Here is a 19,099-nt window from a genome sequence, read left to right on the forward strand (position 1 = left end):
AATATAAAGTGAGAAACACATGATTCAAGGTTATGTACATACATTTATACATGTTTTATATGTGTGTATAAATAAGATAATAGATTCATTTATATTATGTATATTCATTTTTTAAAAGATTTAAAGGAAATAAATCAAAGTATTAAAATTAGTTATCTGTGTATACTAGATTTATATGTGACTTTTTATTTTCTTTTTTACATTTGTTTGTACTTCCTAATTTTCCTGTAATTGTTGGCATCTAAGAGACTTTATATCTACCTCTATCTCAGTTAAAGAATTGGATACATAAAATATTTTAAAAGCTGGTTTATTTTATTTCAATAGGTAAGTTATGGGTTATTCAACTCTGTTGATACTGACTTCAACCACTTAAAATGCAAAGTCTGATTTCTCTGTTGTTTCCAATTCCAAAAAATCAAGTGTCATATTTTCCTTTGGTCACTGCATGAACCACCTAACAACCCAATAAAGACATATAAATAATATATATGTCAATGTAAGGAGATATTAATTTGGTGTTCCAAATCTGTTACACAATTATAGTAAGTCCAGTTTTACACTTCTCAGGAGAAAAAAGCCCATTTTTTTTATACCAGGATAATAATTCTCAGTAGAACAAGGCCTACTTACAATTTGTTTTTGAATCACTTTTATATATATTTGTCTGTAAATAAGAGAGATCACTAACTCAAAATTAATTGAACAATAAGGAGATTTATGACCCTATGGAAGTGTGGACCTTGGGCGGGCTCGAAGTGGTCTGATCAGTGGCTCAGTTATGTCAAAAGTGTTCATGCCCACTCCACTTCCCCACTCAGCCATTGTCACCACCTCAGTTTCCAGGCTGGTTCATGGCTGTTCATGGGAACCAGAGGGCTGCAGTGGCTTTAGTCATAAAAACGTCAAGAGGAGTAACATGGACCACCTCTTCCTATTCCTCTTTATTAGAAAGCTTTCACAGAAGCCCTAGTCAGACCTTGTCAGACCACTCAAACCTCGTTGGCCAGAATGGAATCATGTGGCTAGTATGAACCCAATGCAAGAGGAAGGAGATTAACATAGTTATCATAGACAATATGGCCGGGGTAAGCTTCCCCCTGACATCCTTGGAAGACAGATATGTAAACACAATCTAGGTTCTTCTGTGGAAAAGGAAGATTGGCGGGGGGTGGGGGGGATGAGGGTGGGGTGTGTAGTATGAATGTTGGTTAGGCAATCTCTTCTCCAATCCTTCATTGCTGAAAATGGCATGAGAAGAGGGAGGATTCCTTTTTAACTAAAGATAGTTACTAAAGACACTGTGATAGATGCTGAAGTTATAACAGTGGACAGGACCTTCCCTCTCTCCTCTAGGAACTTGCAGTTTTAACAGAGAAGACACAGAAGTGAAGAGACAACTACATCATGGAGCCCAGGAAGCTACTTGGGTGGGACACTTAACCAGCCTTGAGTACCAAAGAAGGCAACATCCAAGCTAGGTCCTGAAATTTGAGAAGGAGGCAGTCCATGGCAATCAAGAGTTTGGCATATCTGGGGAGCCAAGAAGTGTAAAGGCTAAAGATGTAAACAGAATAGAGATCATGTAGGACCTTGAAGGCCATGCTAAGAAGCTGACATTTGATCCTGAAGAAATGAGGAATCCAGTAAAGAGTTATAATCAAGAAATAATATAATCCAGTTTCCTTTTTAGAGCAATTAGTCCGTCTGCAGAGTAGAGAATGGATTGGGAAGGGTCAAGCCTAGATTTAGAGATCATTTAGATGTTTTTGCAGTTATCCAGCCCAGAAATCTGGAAATTAGAGGGTGATTTGAGTTTATGGTCTAGGCAACTAAATGAATGCTGGTACTATTGACAGAAATAGGGAACCCAAGGGGGTAAAACAAGTGTGGGGAGAGATTATGAGTTTATTTTCAGTCATTATGAGTTTGAACTGCTTATGGGACAGTAGATAGAAATGTACAGTAGATAGTCCTATTTGGTTAGACGTCCTTTGACTGTAAACAACATTATTGAATTGCTATTAAATATCCCCAATGAAAAATCTCATCAAATACTGCTAGTAATTGCCAGATTATCCAGGCATTTTCTTTTATTTCTAGCTCTGACATGATTTGAGTGATATGATGAGAAAAGTCATAGCAAATGTTTTGCATGCTGACAATTTAAACTAATAGATATTTTTAGATGTTGTGTAAGAAAAGAGCTCTGGGCTAAAAATGATGCTGACATTTAAAGGCTCTCTGTAAACTTCAGAAATGTGTAGCCTTAGACACCAGGGCTAGTAGCTTAGAAATAATGCTTAGCATCTAAACTTAATGCTTTTTCAACTTTGCTTTCTGTCTTAGGTTCAGATGTTCCTACCCCTACGCACTTTTAAAATGTTCACTCTTCCACACTGAGCCCAGACAGCCTCACTTATTTTGGGCTTAGAGTATTCCTGGCAGGTCTGTCCTTTATAACAAGGCCTCTTGTCCCTCTTCCCAAGTGTCTCTGGAGAGCAGGAAGTCTAGGTCTTATTCCCCAGAAACAAATGGTCTTCTGTCTAAAAAACATGGATGTAAATCCTTTTTAAGATTCATCCAAATTCTATTTTCAGTAATATTTTTGTTTTGTATAATCTTGCGTAATGCATGTTATATAGGTTCCTGGTAGAAATTTGGAAAATACAGAAATGTATAAAAAAAAAAGTAAAACTGAATCATAATGATATCACCCAGAGATAACAATGGTTAACATTTTGCTCTTTATCATCTTTTTTGTGTCTGTGTAAGATATAGATGTCTTGTTTTCTTAAAAATCAGGATTATATATTACAAAATATTTTGGAAGCCTGATTTTTATTTACCATTTATCATGATCATCTTACCATATCTTTAAGAATACTTCAAGAGCATGATTTTTTTAATGGCTGACTTTTATTGCATCATATTATATAATGAAAAATTGTATTTTACCAAGCAATCCTGTTTCTGTGGACAGGTAATTTCCTTTTTTTTCTATAATATAAATAAATGTTGGGTGAATATCCATGACTATAAGTCTTTGTGACTTTGATTACTAGGAAAATCCTCAAAAGTTGAATTACTGGGTCAAAGGAGGTGACCCTTTTAAAAGTTTTGGTGCGTATTGCCAAATGCTTATTATCATGAAGTCTATACAAATCTATACTCTCACCACTAATTTACATACCATCTAGTTCAGAGTAAATGACATGTGGTTTACTTCTCTAATAAATACCATTAGAACACGCCTTCTTTAATGTTTTCATACTTCCTAATCCACTTTCCTGTACTCTGAGGTTGACAAATGAGGTTCTTCATTTCATTCTGAAGGTACAACCACCTGGGAGGAAGAAAGAGCCATAAATTTGGGGCTGAAGAGACAGGCTCTAGTCTAAGCTCTTTTACCAACTAAACTCAGTGTCGAGTCTGGCAATCTAACTTCCTCCAGCCTTGGTTTTCTCTGTCCTAATGACAAGACTGTACTAAAGACTAAAGTTTTAGTCTTCTCCATAGTTCCTTTCACTAAGGAGAATAATAACAACACATTTTTTATAGGTAAAACAAGACTTTTGCAAACAGTCTAATGGTGTCAGTAAATATTGTTATAGAATCTGTTTTAAGAACATGACATGATAGTCTTCTTTAAGTAAATTTTTCTTTCTTTGACAAACTAGTACCCTTCCTCTGCAAACAGATTCTGAAGCGTAGACAGGGCCAAACTTAGAAGTAATGGTCTGGTCAGCCACCTTGGGGATATGGATAGACCCCAAAATCTCCACCCCAACCTCATTTATTCCACCTAATATTAGCTTTACTCCTTACATCTGCAACTAATGTAAATAATCCTAGGAGGGAATTCATAATCACAGCCTTGAGGAGGCTGGGCCTCTACTGGCAGGAAGAGTCCTAAGGCCATTTAAACTAGCCTGGAATGAGGGCAAATGATATAAAACCATAACAAAATCCCTTAAAAATTATCACACAACAATGTCTATAAACATTAAAGAGGATTTGATAATATAACCAAAAGTACCTTAACTTTACTTCTTCCCCTTTGTGTCACCATTACCTAGGGGCAACCAGAAGTGTTTTCCGGCCGTTTCTCTTCTTTCCAGATTTTCCAAGCTTTTAGTTTATCCATATCTAAATCCTAAGAGTCATTGTTTCTGTTGAACAAAATAGCTCAGCTATGCTTGGTTGACAGATTTTTAGCAAGATATTATTTATCTAGAAAAGGAGAAGCAAAGTATTAACAACCCCCCCCCAAAAAACCCCAAATGATTCAGAAGTACCAAATTATAGATAATAGGGTACTATGGCTATCTTCGGCCTCAAAAAACCTCTGATTTGCCCACAACTTATTCATAATAAGCAAACAGATATGCAATCACCAAGTGTCTTATAATGGCTAAGAGCGAACATAGGATTACAGCAAGAGTTTGGGGTAAAGGGCAGCAAAGTCCATTATGCTGAGGCTGCCCAGAATGGATCTTAAAGGGAATCTGACCCCAGTTGTTAAATAAGTCTCAGATGTGCATTGCTCAGTCTTAAACCTTGATAGCCATCGAACCCTGAAATACTAGTGCAAAATTAAATGTGATTTTTTTTTTTTACCTTCTCAGAGAAGATGAATTTCAATATTTTTACCTAAACAGACTCAATGAAGGTTATAGGCAGTGGTTCTCACTTAAATATAAAATACACACATTATACATATATTCATGCATATATTTAATTAATACAAACTTTATCTAATACTTCATGAAGCTGACCATCCCCTTTTAGAGAGGTGAAAGATAGAGCAGAAGGCAGGAAGTATTTTTTAGGATAAAGAATAATAAACAGAAAGAGGAAAATGTAAAACTCTCAGATTGGCTGGGGGCAGTCAACCTCGTTTGGAATGAGAAGGTCCAGGATTGGCTTGGCATTGGGGAATTAGCTGACTGGATATTCTGTTACTGGCCAAGCAACTCATTTACAGGGACTTGAAATTTATCTATCTTTTATTTTCCTCACAAAGCACCCTGGGCAAAAGCTGCTCCATCTCGGGCCTAGAAAAGTATTTCCAAAACCCCTAACCAATTAAATCAGCATTTTTGAAAGTATGACGGAAATATCGGTATTTTTGTTGGGCTCCCCAGCTGAATCCAGTATGTACCCAAGGCTAAGACCTCCAATACAAGATTTGTCTCAGGGAATTATTATATACATTTGGGCTTACTGTGCTTATTTGAGTAATAGAGAGCCAGAAATTATGGGTACAATCAATGAAGTAAATTTCCCACAGCCTGCCCACACCGGAGACCCAACTACTTTGGACTTTTCTTTGTGGGGTACCAGCTGCGGTGTTTGTCATATCCCAACCTGAATCCTCACTTCCCTACTTGGGGGGTCTGATGTTACCCCCAGGAATTTTAACACACCTCATAACGTCTCTTGTTTTTTGTTTGTTTGTTTGTTTGTTTTTCTCAGCCTACTCTAAAACCACTTAGCGCAGAAGTCCTGAAAGGGCCTAGAATTACCTCTCCCCCTAAGATGCTAAATCAGTTAAGATGTATGGCTGTAAATTAATGTGAATCCTCTGGGCTCTGTTATTTCTGTGAAGGGTTTCGAAAAGCCTAGCACATGGCAGCTTCAAGGGCTGGTTGGCCAAGAGAGGAGGGTAAGGGAGGATCTCTGGACCCTCCTGAACATCACATCCTGTCCTCCCTCTATTCTTTGACAAGGACAATTCACATTTTCTCTCTGTCTTATATATCTTATCTAGGGTACCATAAGAACGCAGCTTCAAAGTGCTAGAATGATTCCGTTGCAAAAAGATAAGCATCTGCTCAACCTCTTCACTTGGCCTAGCGCTATGCTTTCTCCTTGAGTGTCACAGGACCCCTGCCCCCCAAAAATTATATATTTGAATATCCTGTTAGGATTTTTCTCATGGCTAATTTATAAATATTATATATTTATAGTTATGAAAATATTATATATATTCACCACGATTTCTGAACAACTGGCCTTTCCTACTAAAGACCAGAATTTTTCAGTATTGTAGTTGTTGTTTTAACTTAGAATGACAGCATTTACACCTACACATTTATGAAGTAGGTAAATGTCGTTTGTGTGTTGCAATTGTGATGAGCATGTTGAAGACAGTGAATGTCAAGCCAAATTTCAGACACAAGACTAGAAAAAGTAACCATATATAGCCACCCCTTTCCTACTGAGTTATGACAAAGCAGGTAGTTAAAAATCGTGTGTAGTCTTGTCTCTTAACTCAGACAATAGGAATCTCACTAGCTAAAAATCTGTTTCGCTTAAAAAACAACTTCAGCTTCCTTGGAGAGTCACTGAACCCAGATTTGTAGTTCAAACACAGCAGCTCTTAATTGTAGCGTTTTCATGTTTCCTGGCTTTGTCGGAAGGCTGAGACTGCTGCCATCAGGTCTCCTCATTTCATTTTTTCATCTTACACATTGTGCGTACTCTGAATCATCTGGCAACACAAAACCCAGTTATTCCAGTTCCTTATGACTTCGCTATTATGCCTACGTGTTCAATTCTGTGATCTCTGGGACTGCATTGTGCTTCCATGATTACGACTCAACAAAATTACAGCTCCGTTCAGACCTCCACAACACGGAAAGCGGTTCGTGGAGGTTCGCTGGGTTTGTTTACAAGTAAGGATGCCATATGCTCCTCTAAGGAAAAAAAAAAAAAATATGCTAATTACCAAGGAAGAAATGAGATAAGAAAACATGGAATTGCTGCAGACCTACTAAGTAAACAAGCAAGGTGCTTTCTGTGCAATGGGAATAAACGTGGTGAATCCGTCCCCTTGTATTTTCTTGGACTCTACCCGGAAAAGATTAAAGAGCAAGAAAAAGCCACCTTCCAGCAGTGGCTAAGCATGCAGATTAACATAGTTCATATTTTAACTCCAAAATGCCTCACATCTGTGTTTTGGTAAATGTAAAATAAGATACAGACTCAAAAGGTCTGTCCCAGAACGCCTGAGCTGAGCAGTTAAAACTCACCAAATAAAAGTACGCTTCTCTGCTTTGCTTTGTGCTGCTTGAACTTGCTGCTCTTCTCTGAGGTTTTATTTTCACACTAGAACTTGTTGCTGCGGAAAAATGCTAAGTTCAGTCAATCATTTGGCTTCAAAATAACTGCTGGTGTTTGAATGCAATTCTACACGGTTTTTTCCTTTTCCTCCAACTGGTTTGTGATTACAGATAAAGCTTTGCTTAAGGGGGGGGGGGGGAAGAAACCACACAGCTTTTTTTCCCAACAATACATTAGCAGGAAATTCTGGCACAGAGAGCTATGCCTCAGAGCAGAGTTTTCCTACCAAGGCACCTTCCTCCATGCACTATCCAAGTAAAAGCTACCCAAGTCTCTCTTCAAACACAGAGGCCCACACAGAGCTTCCTCCAGACGAAAACCCAGGCAACGTGATAACCATGCATAACCATTTATGACTAATTTGTAACAAAGAACCATTTACACCTTGGTATCGGCACCAGTTAGGATTTGTACTGACGGTAACAAGGGACAGCCCTCAGCAACTTTGTTAAGTAGGCAAATAGGCAAGTAGGCTTTGTCCATTTTGTGGGCAGAACTAAAATAAGAAAAACATAGACAAGCCTTTAGTAAATGACCTTTAATGGGGCAAAAACTTCTGAGGGCTAACTCCACTTCTGGTCACTTTAGCCTAGTATTACTGGAATTCCAAAGGGACAAACAGTTAACTTTTAGCCATTGGGCTTCCGAGAAGACACAAAGCTCCCTATCTCCTTAGCTCTCAATATGTTACCCAACAAGGAGTCAGGAAGGTGTCCAACCTTGTAACCACATAGATCCAGGTTCAAGTTGTATAGCACAGATAAGTCTCAGCCTCACTGTCCTCATCTTCAAAATGGAGATGATAATTTTGCAGCAGCATCACGAATATTTGGGGGATATTTTCTCACCACTTACTTGCCTCTGCCCAGCAGGAGGATATAACACCCATCATACTCTCTCCAATAAGAGATGAGTGTTAGAAGGAACAAATACTTTCTTTGTGTTGGCAAACTCAACAATGGCATATGGGGTCTCCTGCAAGGAAACTTTCAGTAGGCTCAGTGACAAAATTAGAAATAAACCACAGAAGTAGGTAACTATGGCACAGTGAGACTTGGCTTTATATGGGAAAGAGCGGAGCCATAACTCTTTTCTTGAGGTCATCCTTCAATGCCATCATAAATTGGGGCAAAGAACCCACAGCTGTAGGCTACTTTGACTGGGGTCTTCTCTCTGCCAAGACTGCTGAGACCACCAAACTTCAGGCACACTTCTGTTTGCTGGTTGTATAATAATACAATGTAAAAGTTACCTTAGGCAAGTCCAAGTCAACATTCTTGACAGTTCCCAAACCTGGCTGAATTTTGTGGTCAAGGGTCACTCTTCATGAAACCCTCTGTCCCATTAACCAATTATAACTTTATAATCGTTCCTTATACAGATGAAATATGTGGTAGAAACCCAGAGGTCGAAAGAGACTTGATACTCACTGGACTGTAAGTTCTTTAAGGTCAGGGACCATGAGCTATTTACCATTGTATTCCCTGTGCACACCGCAGTGCCTGGCACATACTAGATGTTCAATAATATTTTTTAGTGAACTAATAATTGAATGAACAAACTATCATGACTTTCTCTCTTCTAAACTCAGGTAGGGTGTGTACCAGTAGCATTGAGACTAGGTTAAAGAGAGGACATTGGACATCCTTGGTTTCACATTTGTTTTTATCAGTTTGGATACTTTATGCCTCCATGATCTCAAGTTTTTTGTTACATGAAATGCATATGTACCTATGGCCCAAGAATTCCACTCCTAAGTATTTATCCAAGATAAATGAAAATATATGTCCATAAAAGAAGTTGTAACAAGAATTTCATAGCATTTTTTTTGTGCAAGAATGTTCATAGTAACTTTATTTAAAATAGCTAGAAACTGAAAACAAGACAAATGTTCATCAACAGGTGTGAATGGATGAACATATGGTGGTATGTTCATACAAAGAAATACTACTCAGCAATCAAAAGGAACACACCTGCTATATGCAATATGATATCTTGAATTTCATCTAGATGAGATAATACAGTGTATATTCTCACTTCTTTTGCTCAACATGATGATTTCGAGATCTCTCCAGAGATTGCTAAAGTTAATTGCAACAGTTCACAGCACAATAGCTGATTGTGTGCATCTCTTCCCAACCCCATGTTTAGTAATGTCACATTACTAGCTTGAAATTGCCTGTGGTGAGAGTATACAATGGAAATTGGCTAATGCTACACAAACCCAGGTTGGTTTTTTTTTTTTTTTGAGCACCAACAAAATTAATATTTTTTCAGTATTTATTTATTAATATTTTATTTCAATTTTTCAAATTAAAAAAGATGCAGAAGTCCTCAAATCATTCTATTAGCTCATCCTTGGATGTTTGCACATTCAAGTCATCACTAAAAATACAATGCCTCATTTAGGATCCAGTGAATACTCCTTAGGTACCTTTTACCTACTGGACTGGTAATCCTCACGAACTCTCAGCTCAGCCAAGCTGCCCATCTAGGACGAGTGGCTGGTTTGATACCACCAGGCTCTTAAAGACGCAAATGCTTCAGACACTAGCTCCTACTTGTGTGAGTCAATCCCTTTAGAAGCAGCTTTTGTCTTACGTCCTTGGGACTAGCAGTGGAAACTTCTTGGTGATGAAAGAGAAGAGAACAGTCCCACCCTCCTCTCCTACTACTTAGCCTTATCTGCTTTCACTTTGATAGTTTCTTACCTTGGTCCTCAAATCCTTGATTCCATAACCTCAACCTGGACCCAATGGGATCTCTATAGAGAGCTCTGACTTGGCTCACACCAGGCATTCATCTGTAGAAAGACCTTTTTTGTCCCCATCAAATAATTCATACAATAGATGATATAATAAGCCAGAGTACAACTTCCTGTACTTACACTCTGAATAATAATAAAAACTTCCATTTGTATGATTCCTAAGGCATTGTCATTATTAATGATTGGTAGTTAAATACACTTTGCAGCTTATAGAATGCTTTCGTGTATCATTCTTTTAGCCCTCATAGCAACTCGGAGAAATAAGGATTAATATTATAATTCTCCCTTAACAGATGAGAAAGCTGAGACTGAAAAGAGGTTAGGTCTCAGAATCCTTCAACTAGAAGGAGAAAGACCTACAGGGTGAGGTGCTCAAACCAAATCCTTCTGTTTATGATGTAGCTGACCTTGAAGAATGCAAAGTGGCTTCAACTTTGTAAAGAGCATTTGGTGACTTAATTCTTACGAATATGTGTCATGACTTCAACCTTGTGACCCTGAAGTATCTTCAAACCTTCAGGACATAGGAATAATTAAATCTATCTAATGAAAGGTAATATTCATTTCTATGACAGTTCCTAAACTTTATTGTTTTTTAAGATTCCGTTTATTTATTTATTTAAGAGAAAGAGCACGAGCCAGGGGGCAGGGGGATAGGGGAGATGGATAGAGGGAGTGGGAGAGACAGACTACCCCCTAAGCAGGGAGCCCCATGCAGGGCTTGATCCCAAGACCCCGAGATCTAAAAGGCAGACACTTAACCAAGTGAGCCACCCAGGCACTCCAACGATTCCTAAAATTGATTAAAATGGAATTGAAAGGGGCATTCCTTGTTAATTCAATAATTTTTATTATAAGATAATGTACCTTTATCATTATAAATTCCATCTTATAGAACACCCCTCCCTTCAGTTTTTTTTAATGTGTGTAATTCCAGAAAGAGTATATTTGTATAAACAAACATATATGTAAAAAGGCTGTGCTGTATCATTGGCCTGGCCTGCCTAAATACACATGCTGGGCTTTTCCTTCCTTACTTCCAGTGTTCCCTGAATCCCAAAGATCTTACACTACAATTCTAGGAGGGAGGAAACCACATGGGACAAGAAGATGGAGCTGGACAAAGTATCAAGTTACAGCTGGGGGTCACATCTGTTGAATAATGCAGAAACCATGTGCAGGCAACTTTCTGTGCAAGACACTCACCAGAGCGATAATATAGAAACAGCCGAACAGTCTCTCAGCACAGGCTATTGGTGGTGTTCTCTGGATGGTGACAGATGGTCTGCACTGGCTGAGCTCCCATGGGAGTCCCTGCTGCTTGCGACTGGCAGTATTCAGCTGTCGGAAGATGGTGACTCTGCTATTCTCCATATGATTCCCACAAGTCCAGCAGCCCCACCCTGGGTCCCACCAATCTGTTTCAAAGACTCTTCCACCCTATTCTAATCCCATTTCAACCATCCCAGGTGACTTTCAGCGACTCGTGTCTATCGCCTACTTTTCTATTGGGTTATTCATATTTTTCTTATTGATTTGTAAGTGTTCTTTGTATATTAAAGGATCAGTTCTTTATTTGCCACATTTGCTGGTTATGTTTTTCCAATATTTACCTCTTAAGTTTATTAATAGTATGCATTTTTTCTATCCAAAAGTCTTAAATTTTTACTAGTCAAGTGTATAAATGTTTTCCTTTATGATTTCTAGATTTTGTGTCATACTGAGAAAAGCCCTCTCGGTTCCAAGATTCTTTTAAATGCCCATGTTTTTGTCAGTGTTCTTACAATTTTATTTTTTACATTGAATATTTTATTTGTCTGTAGTTTATTTCAGCTATGGAGTAAGGGATACAACTTCATATTTTTCAGATGGCTAGTCAGAGCCCCAACATTTTTGCTGAAAATGGGTATTTGCTCCTCTAACTTGAAATGCCAACATACTAAATTCTCAATACATCTGGGTTCACTTTTGCACTCCCATTTCTATTCCATCGGTCTGTCTAGTTTCAAAGTTCTTAAACTGTTATAACCTTATAATATATTTTTTTGGTGAGTTGTTCCCTGCTCCTGACTCTACCTCCCATTATTACTCCTTTGCTTTACAATTTTCTTGGTTCCTTCCATATCCCTACTCCAAGAAAAACTTCAATATCATTTTGCATGATGTCTGACCTCAGGAATGCAGAAATGGAAAATGAGGGGCTAGTGCCCGATAGTGAGGTCATACAGACTGTAGACCCTGACCATGGACTCTAATTAGTTTTCTTTATTTTTATAGTTTCTGTAGAACAGCAGGGCTGTCACTCAAAACTGAACCTGGCCAGTTATTTACTGGCCTGTCCAAGCATGTGATATAATTACTCCTCCAATTGCTAGCAAGCAAGACCGTTTATTGAGATCAGCTCTTAGCTAAACTATATATAGGCAGTGGGGATATCTGGGTATATTGTCACTACAATGCTGGTGGGTGGCACAACTGGATGAAGGAAGGAACAGGTAATGACAATTATATTCGCCATTCAGAAACATAGGGCTAACTACATCTTAATTACATCCAGTGCAAGAAACCAAGATCATTGCCTTGCTTTATACAGCAAAGTGCAAATAGATGGGCTAGCCTATGGATTCAGAATGGCATAAGCCAAGCTGGAGTGGAAGATATGGAGAATTTGACTTTCACACTACTATCTAGGTCTGGTATACATTTCACAGGACTTGCAACCCTGCTAGAAAGTTGTCTCCTTGCTTGCTATGGATAGCATTTATAGCAACTGGAATAATACTGTCTTACTAACCAGAACTTCTGTTAGAAAAAAATAAAAATGTAAAAAAGGTTTTTTTTGTGAAGTGTGGTTGAAAAAACTTCCCACCATGAAATCTGCATTGAAGGTCTTTCTGCAAACTATAATCTAAAATAGGGGGAGAATTTCGAGTTGGAGCAACTGGCACATCTATGTAAAGGAAGCAGTTATGCCCTTCCCCAGGCTTTAGGTTTTGTCTACTAAATTGAAACCTCCACACAGTTGCTAATGTTGTATAAGCTGCCAGAACTAGGATGGGTTCCCCCACTGACCTAAGTTTTACTTAGGCTTTCTCATCAGTAAGACAGCTTTAAGCCAAATGCTTCTATTCTCCTCTTTTTCCCTAATACATACAGCATTCCAATAATATCACACATCTTCCAAGCCTCTACTGAAGATGGGATACTTTGAGTCTAAGCTCCCTCATGGACTGCTACTCTCGGTCTTCAAAATGGCTACCAGGAAATAATTTGATACCAGACTACAGCCAAGCCCCAAGGTGGTAAGTGGACAATTGTTTCAAATCGGGGAAAGATTCTTTCTAAGAGACATGTTGATATCAATCTCAAATTTCTTCACTTATTTATTCAATACACTGAAAGACAAGTGCCACTCTACTCTCTAATAGAAACATTAGAGAGTAAACAAGCATAATTTCTTGATAATGAGGGACTTTTCATGATCCTTGTACAAACATGACATGATCCCTTCCCTTGCTGCCATATGTATAATTTATCTTTTAGGAAGAGACTCACAGATCCATTCCCAGTACCTCACAGTTGTGGTCACAGTTTATTAACCCCGAAGTATGTCAAGAGTTTTTAAAATGTACATGCCCTTTGACCTGGTAATTCTACTTCTAGCAGTTTATCCAAAGTACAAAATTAGTAAGTGAAAGTTAAAAAAAAAAAAAATATATATATATATATAAAAAATTATCTCTAATGATAAAAATTAAAAACAACTAAAATGTCCAATAAATGTTTACTCTTATGATAAATTATTATATAAATGTTAAAGAGCATATATCCAAGAGTAACATTACAGAGATTTATGCCAACACCAATGTGGGGTATTTTTTAAAATATTCAGAGTATTTTTAAATGTATAGAATACTCATAAAAATATTTATAAATCCAAATTTCCCCTAGGTTACATCAACTTCTTTCTAAGGAAGGCCAGTAAATCCAAGTGATCATTAGCTCTAAACTTCAAAGTTACAAACTCTCAGTCTTCCTTCTACTGAGTACCCCTTCAGAAGTTCCCAAAAGGCACATGGGTTCTCTAAGATGAAGAGTATGGGCAGGTCTCAAGCTGGGGTGAGCGCACATGTCATTTCCTGCTCAGCCGGGAACTCCTGCTCTCTCTTAATAGTCACGCCCGGTGAATGGTAAGGAAACAGAGAAGCAGATCCCCTGCAACCCTTACAAAAAATTAGTAGAAGTTGCACATCTGATTTCTATTCATGTGTTATTGGTAAGAAGTTTGTCACGTAGCCACACCCAGCCTCAAGGGAACCTGGGAAATGTGGATTTTAGTTGAATGGCCATGTATCCAGGGAGAAGAGCAGAATAAATTTTGAGGTCAGCCAATAGCATACCATATCACATTATACACCCTTAAATTTTTTTTTTTTTTCTTAACACAGAAAGGAAATTCACCCACAAGCTCATAATGGCCATTTCTAACTAGCAGGGTTTATGGTGATATTTCTCTTTACACCTTCCCAACTATCTAAACTTCCTGCAATGGGCTATTTCCTTCATAAGATAAGAAGCATTATTAATTTAAAAGAAAAAAGACTAGAAATAAATATCCTAAAATATTATCTTAGTTGTATTTGGAAGATGAAACCACATGGAATTTTTTTTCTTTATATTTACTGAATTTTCTATAATTTATTTTACCTTTAAGAAAGTAATTCACCAAATGTCTTAGCTCCTGCAGGGCAGGTAGAAATGTTGTTTCGGCCTATATTTGGGTTTCACACATGGTCACAATTCCAGTGTGCTTCTGTCACAACCCTCTGTTGTCTTTGCTTCCGAATAGAAAGGAAGCCTGTTTGTATATGACTCTCAGTAAGATGATGAACAATATGAAATTTTTCAACCTGCCCCCACCAAAGAGGTCATTTTAAGCAGCTTGTCTGTTCAATTCTAGAACAGAAACTATCTTGAACTGCTAACTAGTTAGTTCTTTACACGGCAAATTACGACTCTCCCTGTTTTCAGAACAAGTTCTCACCTCTCCTCATCAACAACCCTTTGGGAACACTGTTGTCCCTTTTATTCTCACACTTAGCCTTTATGCCATTTAAGCCAGTTTCATCCCACTCAAGTCAGTCCACCCCCACCCACCCACCCGGCTTTCCACTGTTGGAAGCTTAAGACTTTATCTTCCCCAGTATATTTACATTTCAATAGGACATTTCTGAAGACCAGAAAAATCAGTTCTGAATAGTTAAACCACAGAGACTGACAGGATAAACTGAAATATTTTGGAAGAGATCGGATTTGCCCAGGAATACATGCATCTTATCATAAGGTAACACCTCATTCACAGGGATTAACTCTGTTCAGGAGTGTGTACAACAGAGAGAAACCAATGAGAGCAAACTTAAAAAACAAACAAAACCAAAAAAACACTGTAGGTCAGTTGCCTTTCTATACACTAATAACAAGCTATCAGAGAAATTAAGAAAACAATCCCATGTACAATTGCATCAAAAAATAATACTAAGGAATACATTTAACCAAGGAGGTAAAAAAAAAAAAAAAAAAAAAAAAACCTTGTACTCTGGAAATTATAAGACATTGCTGAAAGAAATTGAAGATGACATAAATTAATGGAAAAATATATCATGCTCAAGGATCAAAAGACCTCATATTGTTAAAATGTCCATACTACCCAAAGAATCTACAGATTTAATGTAATCCCTACAAAAATACAATGACATTTTTCCCATAGAGCTAGAACAAATAGTCCTAAAGTACATAGGGAGCCACAAAAGACCCCAAATAGCCAAAGCAATCTTAAAAAGGAACAAAAAAGCTGGAGGTGTCACTCTCCTTGATTTCAAACTATACTACAAAGGTAAAGTAGTCAAAACAGTATGGTACTGTCACAAAAACAGACACATAGGTCAATGGAATAGAATAGAGAGCCCACTTTGTGGTCAACTAATCTATGACATAGGAGGCAAGAATATACAATAGGGAAAGTCAGTCTTTTCAATATGTGGTGTAAGGAAAACTGGATAGTTACATGCAAAAGAATGAAACTCCTTGAAGAAAACATAGGCAGTAACCTCTTTGACATTGGTCTTAGAAATATTTCTTTGGCTTGCTCTCCATAGCCAAGGGCAGCAAAAGCTGAAATAAACAAATGGGATTATATCAAACTAAAAAGCTTTTGCACAGCAAAAGAAACCACCAATTAAAGGAAACAGCAACCTACTGGGATACGTGGTTGGCTCAGTGGCTCAGTGGGTTAAAGCCTCTACCTTTGGCTCAGGTCAGCCCTGCATCAGGCTCTCTGCTCAGCAGGGAGCCTGCTTCCTCCCTTCTCTCTCTCTGCCTGCCTCTCTGCCTACTTGTGATCTGTCTGTCAAATAAATAAATAAAATCTTTAAAAAAAAAAAAAAAATGAATGAATGAAAGAAAGAAAAAAGAAACAGCAACCTACCAACTGGGAGAAGATACTTGCAAATCATATATCCGATATGGGGTGAATAGCCAAAATACATGAAGAATTTACACCAGTTAATATCAAAAAAGCAAACATCCTGATTTTTTAAATGATCACTTTTCAAAAAAGAAACACAGCTGACCAATAAGCGCATGAAAAGATGCTCAAGTTTAGGGAAAAGCACAATAAGATATCACCTCACAGCTGTCAGATTGACTATCAACAGAAGGAAAAAAATAATAAGTACTGTTGATGAGAAGTTTTGGCAAGGACATGGAGAAACTGGAACCCTTAGGCACTATTGGTAGTAAAGGAAATTGGTATAGCCATTGTGGAAAATGGTATGGTAGTTCCACAAAAAAATAAAAAATACAAGTACCACATAATCCAGCAGTTCTACTGCTGGGTACTTATCCAAAGAAAGAAAGAAAGAAAAAAAAACCACTAATTTGAGAAAGTAAATGTACTCCTATGTTCAGTGCAGCATTATTCACAACAGCCATGATATAGAAGCACCCTAAATGTCCATTGACAGATGAATGGATGAAGTTTCCATATATACAATGGAATATTGCTCAGCCATTAAAAAATGAAATCTTGCCATTTTGTAACAACATGAATGGAACTAGAGGGTATTATGCTAAGTGAAGTGAGTCAGAGAGAAAAAGACCGATACTGTATGATTTCACTTCTATGTGGGCTCTAAGAAACAAAACAAATGAATAAACAAAATGAAACAGAAGCAGGCTCATAGATACAGGAAACAAACTATCAATTACCACAGAGGGGAGAGGTTGGGGGGGGAGGCAAAATAGGTGAAGGGGATTAAGTACAAACTTCCAGTCATAAAATAAGTAAGTCAGTCATGAATTGGCATATGCAGCATAATGTGTGGCATAGGGAATATAGTTAGTAGTATTGTAATAGCTTTGTATGGCCACAGATAATAACTAGACTTACAGGTTTTTTTGGGGGGGGGGTTGTTTATCTTTTTGAGAGGGAGAGAGAAAGAGTGTGAGTGGGGAGAGGAGCAATGGGAGATAGAGAGAGAATCTCAAGCAGACTCCAGGCCCAGTGGAGCCCAACCTGGGGCTCGATCTCACAACCCTCAGATCATAACCTGAGCCGAAATCAGGAGTCAACGGTTGAACTGGCTGAGCCACCTAGGTGCCCTAATGGGGATTATTTTATAATATATAATCCCATCAAATCACTGTGATGTATACCTAAAAATAACTATTTATTGTTTGTTCTTTATACTTCAGTAAAAAAATAAAGAGAAGACACAATGAATATAAACATATTCTGGGTCAGGGAGGCCTAGGTGGCCCAATTGGTTAAATGGCTGCCTTCAGCTTGGGTCATGATCCTAGGGTTCTGGAATTGAGTTCCGCATCAGAACTCAGCTCAGCGGGGAACCTGTTTCCCCCTCTGCTTGCCTCTCCCCCTGCTTGTGTTCTACGTCTCTCTCTGACAAATAAATAAATAAAATCTTTAAAAAGAAAACATTCTGGGTCATTAGGTAACCAAGCACCATGTGAGTTCCATGCCAAGTTTGTGTTTTCCATCTTGGGGGTGTCATGGCACACTCTTTTAATCATCCAAGACTAAATGGGTAGGGGTGGGAGCCAAGTGAATGTGCACTGGGGTTGAGAGCCGGTGGAATAGAAGTATAGAAGTCTGTTTGTGGAAGTGTAAGCCTTGAGTTGCCCCAGCCTCAGAGAAGGGAAAGGAGGCATGTACCCTAAAAGACTGATTTGGGACCCATCAAAGGAATGCAGAGACATGTCTGGGCATATGACACGTCTGGGCATATGACACGTCTGGGCTTTTTTTCATTGAGTCACTCACCGTCCACACAAAGCCCACCCAGGTAGACACCTGGGATCTTGGCCCTCTGGTCTTCTCTCTTTTCCCCTATAGCTTCTGGTCTTTTTCTATCCTATGTCTTCTGTCTGGATCTATGTCCCACACCAGAGGGACCGGGTTGGATCTTTCAGATCCTGTATTACTTTGAGATTTTAAGATAGCTCAGATTCTTTAGACTGTTTCAATGACCTCTTCCTGCTAACCTTGACAGCTCTTAGAACATAGCTTTCATGTGTTGTCATATTAGTCTCTTTGTTGATTCTGCAGCAAGGAATGAGAGAGCTAAAGAAAGAAGGGGTCGAGGAAAGACAATATCCTTGTCCTGTTGCCAGTGACGATTCCAACAGAAGAAAAGTGGTGAAAAATTTAAGTCAGCAATGCCCCTAAACTACTCTGGCCCCAAGATAAGTAATCTTCCCAATACGAAAAGAACCTGGATCATAATTGTCCATTCCAGATTCCTGTTGTAAGTTGTGATTTGGTGTCAGCAAAACAACATCCTTCCCATGAAATGAATGTGACTATTTAAATTTTTAAAAAAAAAGTAGATACCAGTTCTCTGGAAAAGTAACAAAATTATAAAATTTTTCTCTCATGTTTCCTCCTTCTTGCCTATCTTTTCATCTATCTTTCTCTCTCTGGACTACTCGTACCTCAACATCAGACAAAAAGCAAATATCATTGTAAAAAACAACAACAACAACAGAACAGGTAACAGAAACACCATTTATCAGTATTTATAAGTACAAAAATTCTACTGTCACTTTTTCAGGAGACAAGTGATATGGTTGATAATGTGGAATATTACCCTGTTGTTCCCACCAAATGATTAAGTTGAAATGGGAATA

At 38.1% G+C, this 19,099-nt stretch overlaps 1 long non-coding RNA gene across 1 annotated transcript; it reads right to left on the reverse strand.

The window, feature by feature from the left end:
• Positions 1–311: 311 nt before the first annotated feature.
• LOC116596863 lies at positions 312–7,123 on the reverse strand. The gene is made up of 4 exons (XR_004288340.1): positions 7,038–7,123; positions 4,040–4,172; positions 3,194–3,346; positions 312–457 (listed from the first exon to the last, which is right to left on the reverse strand). It is a non-coding gene; the product is annotated as an uncharacterized LOC116596863 (long non-coding RNA).
• Between the last annotated feature and the right edge of the window lie 11,976 nt (positions 7,124–19,099).

This window comes from Mustela erminea, chromosome 8 (assembly GCF_009829155.1).
Source record: "Mustela erminea isolate mMusErm1 chromosome 8, mMusErm1.Pri, whole genome shotgun sequence".
NCBI classification, from domain to species: domain Eukaryota; kingdom Metazoa; phylum Chordata; class Mammalia; order Carnivora; family Mustelidae; genus Mustela; species Mustela erminea.